Below are 6,593 nucleotides of genomic sequence, written 5' to 3' on the forward strand. Positions count from 1 at the left end.
AGGTGTGCAGGTGTTTGCAGTGTGTGTGTGGATGCTATCTGTTTATCGGAGGGGTGCAAGTGTGTGTGTGAGTGCCATGTGCATGTGCGGGTGTGCGCATGCATGTGTAAGGTTGCCATGCGTGTCGGAGGTGTTCAGGCATGTGCAAAGTGTGGGGAAGAGCTGTGCACATGTTGGAGGTATGCAGACATGTGCTGCGTGTGTGGAGGTGCTGTGTGCATGTGCAGGTGTGTGCAGGCATGTGTGTGCATACTGTGTATGTGTCAGAGGTGTGCAGGCATGTGCAAGCATGTGCAGGGTGTGCAAGGTGGCCATGCATGTTGGAGGTGTGCAGGCGTGTGCTTGTGGATGCGTGGGTGCTGTGCTCACGATGGAGGTGTGCAGGTGTGTGCAGGGTGTGCGAGGCTGCCAGGTGCATGTTGGAGGTGTACAAGCATGTACAGCGTGTGCATGGGTGCCGGATGCATGTTGGAGGTGTGCAGGTGCGTGATATGTGTGAGGGCGCCATGCACATGTCAGCAGTGTGCAGGTGTGTGCAGGTGTGTGCATGGTCACTGTGCCCATGTGCAGGTGTGTGCAGGTGTGTGCTGGAGTGTGCAAGGTTGCTGTGCGCATTGGCAGTGTGCAGCTGTGTGCACAGATGCTGTGCACACGTGTAGGTATGTGCATGCACATGTGAGGTTTCTGTGCACATGGGCAGTGCACAGGCATTTGCATGGTGACATGCGTGTGTGCAGGTGTGCGCTGGCACATGCGAGGCTGCTGTGTGAGTGCCGGCAGCATGCAGGCATGTGCACGCGTGCCATGCACACGTGCAGGTGTGTGCAAGGTTGCTGTGTGAGTGCCAGCAACGTGCCGGCGTGTGCACGCATGCCACGCACACGTGCAGGCGTGTGCAAGGTTGCTGTGCCCGTCGGCAGCGTGCTGGCATGTGCACATGTGCCGTGCACATGTGCAGGTGTGCGCGAGGGTGCTGTGCCCATCGGCAGTGTGCCGGCGTGTGCATGCGTGCCGTGAACACGTGCAGGTGTGCGCGAGGGTGCTGTGCCCGTCGGCAGCGTGCCGGCGTGTGCGCACGTGCCGTGCACGCGTGCAGATGTGCGCGAGGGTGCTGTGCCCGTCGGCAGCGTGCCGGCATGTGCGCACGTGCTGTGCATGCGTGCAGGCATGTGCGAGGTTGCTGTGCCCGTCGGCAGTGTGCAGGCGTGTGCATGCGTGCCGTGCACACATGCAGGTGTGCGCGAGGGTGCTGTGCCCGTCGGCAGCGTGCCGGCATGTGCGCACGTGCTGTGCACGCGTGCAGGCGTGTGCGAGGTTGCTGTGCCCGTCGGCAGCGTGCCGGCATGTGCACGTGGCCGCCGTGCCCAGCGCGTGCTCCGCGGGGCTCGGGGGCTCCTGCTCGCCGTGTGCGCGATCTGCCTTGTCCCCGTCGCTCTACCCAGGGATTTCCTGCCTAATTTTTGTCTGTGTCAGAAAATCGCCGTTTGGCGGAGCCGGGCCGCGTTGGCACGCGAAGCGCCCGGCGTGCCGCCTGCGGGGGCCAGCAGCAGAGGGGAGCGGGTCGGGGAGCCAGCGAGGGCGGGTTGTCCGGAGGGCAAAGAGCTGCTTAGAGCGGGAAGCAGTCGGGGCGGCTCTTGAGAAGAGCTGCGATATTTTGGAAATCTAAATGCAGCAAGTGTGCGCAGAAGCTGCATTTATGTTTGTACATTTTTCTTTTCACCGCAAACCTTTGCCTCCGAAGCTCTTGTTATTCACTGGAAACCAAAACGTCTGCTTTGAACTGAAAACATTTTCTTTTCCTGTCGTTTCAAAGGAAAACTTTGGAGCAGCTCTACTGGAAGACTTTTATGATTACAAGGGAGAATTATAGCAGCGCTGTTAAACAGCCATAATTGATCAACATTGCAGCGATATTCGCAATATCCCCATCCTACGGACAGGAAACTCTGCAAATACCACTTGTGCACCAAATTAGGCATTATTATTTTATTACTGCTGTAAGGTAAATGTCAGGCTTCTTAATAGCCGTCACTGTAACTCCGGCAGGAGCCCAGCATCTGAATTAGCTCTTAGAGGTGCGAAACTCCCGGGGTTGGAAGTTAATAAAACTCAATAAATCCGAGGAGCAGTCGGCGAGGTGCCCGGGAGGGAGGCGGCGCGCGAGCGGCGGGGCAGCGCTCGGGAGAGCGGCGGGGCAGCGGCCGGGCGGCCCCCGCCGCCGCGGGCTGCCCATTCCCCTTCCACCCGTGCAAAAAGAGCGATCGGGTTCGAAAAGCCCGGTTCCGGCGGAACCCCCCCCCGGCCGTGCCAGCGACGGGGGAGCAGGCGCTAATTCTGCTTGCCGCTAATGAGCGCCAGGCTGTGCGGCGGGGGAGGGGAGAGTGGGAGGGGTGGAGGGGGTTTAATCTGATGTGGCCGGAGGAAGAAAAGCGATCCTGATATAAAGTGCGACTAATTGATACCCAGAAGAACATTGCAGATGATTAAAAGGCTTTTGATTTTTATGCAGGACAATAAGAGGCTCATTGGCTTTGAGCAGTGCATCCTTTAGGTTTTCTGTGCTTCTCGCTCCAATTTGCCCTGCAAAATTTATCGTATCCGTAATGTAGTTTGACTGCTGCATAAAACCCGCGCGTCTGGAAACGTGCTGCCGAGGAGTCGCAGGCGGGCAGCGCCGCGGCGGGGCGAGCGGCGGCGCGGCCCCGCGGTGCTGCAGAGCCGCTCCAAAAGCCGTGGGGCCTGGGCAGCAACCTCCAGCAGAAAACGAACCGGGATTAATACGGCACTCTTTATTGTAATGAAAAACCCATTAAGGTCAGCGGCAGCATCTCTGAGCAGCACTAAATTGCAACGATGGAGACAGTAAAGTTAAAAATGAGCCATAATATTAATGTGGATAGTGAATTAATTGGGCAATTCCGTAGGTAGTAAGTAAATCACAGCCGTTACTGCGGGACGCGGCGCCTCGTGGCTCCCGCTGCCCAGTGCCACCGGCGCCCGTCCGCCCGTCTCCGTCCCGCGCGCCGGGACTGACACCGCTCTGCAGGGATTCACCCCGAACCGGAGCGCTCGCGCGCGTCTGTCGGGCTGTCCGCTCCCTCCCCTCCCGTTTCCAGCAGCCGCGACAGCAAACGGCGAGAAAGGGAGGGAAAAATGCACGTAGAAGGAAATTGCTTATTAGCCGCGGGGCTGGTTACGGCGAGCTCTTTCGCTCCAAACCACCCGGTTTTCCGCAGCTTCGGCCGGGCGAGAGAACCCGCCGCTCCTCCTGGCGAGAGGGTCCGCGCTCGGGCTGTGCCCGGCCGCTCACGGTCGCGTAGCGCAGCGAACCCCGGGGGTACGCTTGGTTCCCGGCACGAAACTTGAGCATTTTCAGAAAACTGCCGAGGGATTCGGGCATGGCGAACAAGGCGCACGTGGGGCCCTGGAAATCGTTAGCCGCGGCAGATTATTCCGAGCTGGCAAGCGCTTTGGAAAGCCCGTAAAAGACAAATTCGCGGTGGCCGCTCTGAAGGAGCCGATCGGGAGGGAGGTTCGTGGCGAAGACGAACGCCAGCGCCTCTCCCCGCTGCCGGCCCACGAACCCCGGCCTCTCGGAGCCGGGCCGCCGCTGGCGCGCCTCCCTCGTCAGCAGCAGTTACTGACAGAGCCGGAGGATCTTATCCAAATGCTGGATAAACAGCAATTTTGCGTCTCTGTTCTGCTAGATGGCTGCGTGGTTTTATTTCCAGTGCTTAACTTGTTCGGCAGCGCTTCCCGTGCACGAGACTCGCCCCAGCTATAGACTATGTGCCGAGCATTTTTTTTCCCCCACTAGGCTTTAGGGGTCTGTAGTGCAAAGACCGAAACCGTAATCCTGTACTGTTACAACTCGCTTCTCCCAGTAAAGAGCTGCTTCCTACCAGGAGTGCTAAAATGTAATTGAAAGCTGCGTGGGTATTGGTGTCACGCTGAAAACCGTTGTATTAAAAAGAGTTTAAGGCTGAAAGAGTTGTTAAGCTCTGAAGGAATATTCCTCAGCTCCTCTCCGGTGTGCAAACTTTGGAACGAGCAGTTGGCGCCTCCCGCTCTTCCGCCGCTCGCCAGGCTGCTCCCCGGCTCGGGCCGGGGTCTGGGCCCGCGCCGGACACGGCGCGCGCGGCCCGGCTCAGCGGGGCGCCCGAAGCGGGGCCCTGAGCCCGCCGCCAGGTTTGTCCCCGGCGAGGCCACGGCAGGCAAGCGGAAACTCCCGGGAGAACCTGCTGCCATCAACTACAGCGTGATTGGTTTCTGCGTTTTTATTCTTTTTTTTTTTTTTTTTTTTGTCTTATGAGAAACTGCTCACTAAAGAAGGAACATTTTTCTTGCTTACTGAGAATTCCTGTTTGTCATTTTTATAAATCAGTGTTTATTGGTCTAATTATTGTAAACGCAGAGCCCAATAAAGGTGACTGTGATGGCAATATCTGATAATGAATTTTATAACAAACCTGCTGAGCCTGAAAGCTGCCAGCAGGAAAGACATTATGTCAGGTTAATGACAGAGAGGAGAAATCGTCCCCGCTACCCTCCTTCCAAAGCGTGACGGGTCCCTGGGGCGGGCGCCGCGCCGGGGCGGCTCGGGGGCCCGCGCTGCTCCAGCCCACCCCGCTCCCGCGGCTCCCAAGTCCAGGCCCGTCGGATTTGAAGAACTCCTCCATCCCGCTGCAGCGACTGTGGTGACTTTCTAAATCCGGATCAGACCCGGAGTTCGGTTTTGAGCAGCTTCGAAGTTTGAGGTTGGAGGGTTTGATTCAGCCGAGGGGCTGGCGATGGGGCCGGGCAGGGAGCCCGCACCGCGCTCGAGGTGGCCTGGGGGTCCCAGCTCGGCTGTGCCGGGCTCCGGGCGGGATCCCCTGTGCCGGCGGTGCCTGCCGGAGGAGCCCCTGGCAGTCGCAGACGCCTCGGGAAAATTTGCAGAGGAATTTTGAAGGGTTCCAGTTTGGGCGAACTGCTAGCGAGCCCCGCGTCAGTCGTTGCGCGCCAGCGAAGCTGGGGTTCAGGGCTTCTGCACCGACGAAACCGAGTTGTGCGTTATCTCTGCACCTGAAAACTCGACTCCCGTGCCTAGGAGGGGAAAAGGAGACAGGAGGGATTGAGACGGAAGATATCCTTGCCGTGGGAAGCAAAGGACGTCAGAGGTGGAAGGCAGATGCCTGTGGCTTCCCCCATCTTATGCTCCGCTGCCTGCCGAGCATATTGGCAGGGCAATATCCTGCCCTGCTCCCTGCTCACCCTACGAAGCACGATTATTTCATTAATCTCGTGTCATCTCCTTCTTTGCTGATGCAGTTGCAATATTGCAGAAATAACTTTTCACAGTTCCCCGAGGAGTAGCGAGCTTCAGATGCCACGAGAGCTCTTCCCCATGCCTCTCGCTTGCAGCAGGCTGCGATCCCGCGAGCTGCCAGAAGGTTTGCAAAGTCTTTGATTCTTTCTATCTCTAACAGTCAGGAATGCATAACAAGCAGCTTGTGCAAAAACAACCAGTTATTATTATCATCAAACCCTTCAAAATCCCAGGGAAATCTCGAAAGGTCTAGATGAAAAAGTCGTGTCCCCATACCAGACACCAAAATGTCACATCGCATTGGCCGACTCTCGCGGAAGTTGTCAAGCGAGTGGCATTGCGCATCATTTCCAATTCTCTTTGTGCGCGCCGGCTCCTCAGATGCTCTGCTTTCTTCTGCCCCGATTTACTAAACAGACCGCATGCTGTTCTCGCCGCTCCCACCATCTGAACCTCCCCGGTCGAGCTAGCGCGGTTTGGAGGTTGTGAACTGCGTCGTTGCCCCTCTGGCTCTGTCCCATATGGGAGCGTTCGTCTGGTTAGCAGGAAAGGCCTCCGCTTTGCTGTGATGATTTGAGGAGTCTCATTAGCTGCAGACAAACGAGGAGTCAGGTGAATTCTTACTCTGATTCCTAAAATGCCATTTTAATGCATAATATATGTCCGGGAGTAAATCTCTGTTTTCATTTGAATGTAGGGAGAGCGAGCTGCTGCATTTTAACTATATTATTATTGAAAACAACGAACATGCCGTGTGAATGTCACGTCTAATGAGTGCACCGAGCGGCGCCGCGCTGGCACCTTCACTCCGTTGCGCTAGCGCGGCCTCCGTTAGCTGCGCGGAGACTTTTTTCTCCTGAACGTAGTAATGACAAATTATACGATCGATACGGAGGCTGATCCATGTTCTAATCTCACTTAGCCCTAGTAAGCCCAGAATTGATCCAGATCCTAATCTTGTTTATCCTGGACAAACCCAGGAGCAGATCCAGATTCTAATGTAACATATCCTGCGCAAATCCAGAATAGCTCTATTGATTTTCTTGCGCCATCGCTCCAGTTTCTCATTGCCTCAGAAGGATTTATCTGTATTATCTGTCCCTTGATGTGTAACGCAATCGACCTGGTCATCTTGATTAATTGGGGGTAGTTAGTGCCTGCATCTCTTTCTCCAGGATTGCAGTGCTCTGGTCTGCCCGTGGAGCGCTGGGATTTTTGCGCCTAACACCGATACGGTAGAAGGAGGAGGTCAGCTTCTGACTGGGAGTCGATGCACCATCGGTTC

This window comes from Rhea pennata, chromosome 11 (assembly GCF_028389875.1).
Source record: "Rhea pennata isolate bPtePen1 chromosome 11, bPtePen1.pri, whole genome shotgun sequence".
Taxonomy (NCBI): Eukaryota; Metazoa; Chordata; class Aves; order Rheiformes; family Rheidae; genus Rhea; species Rhea pennata.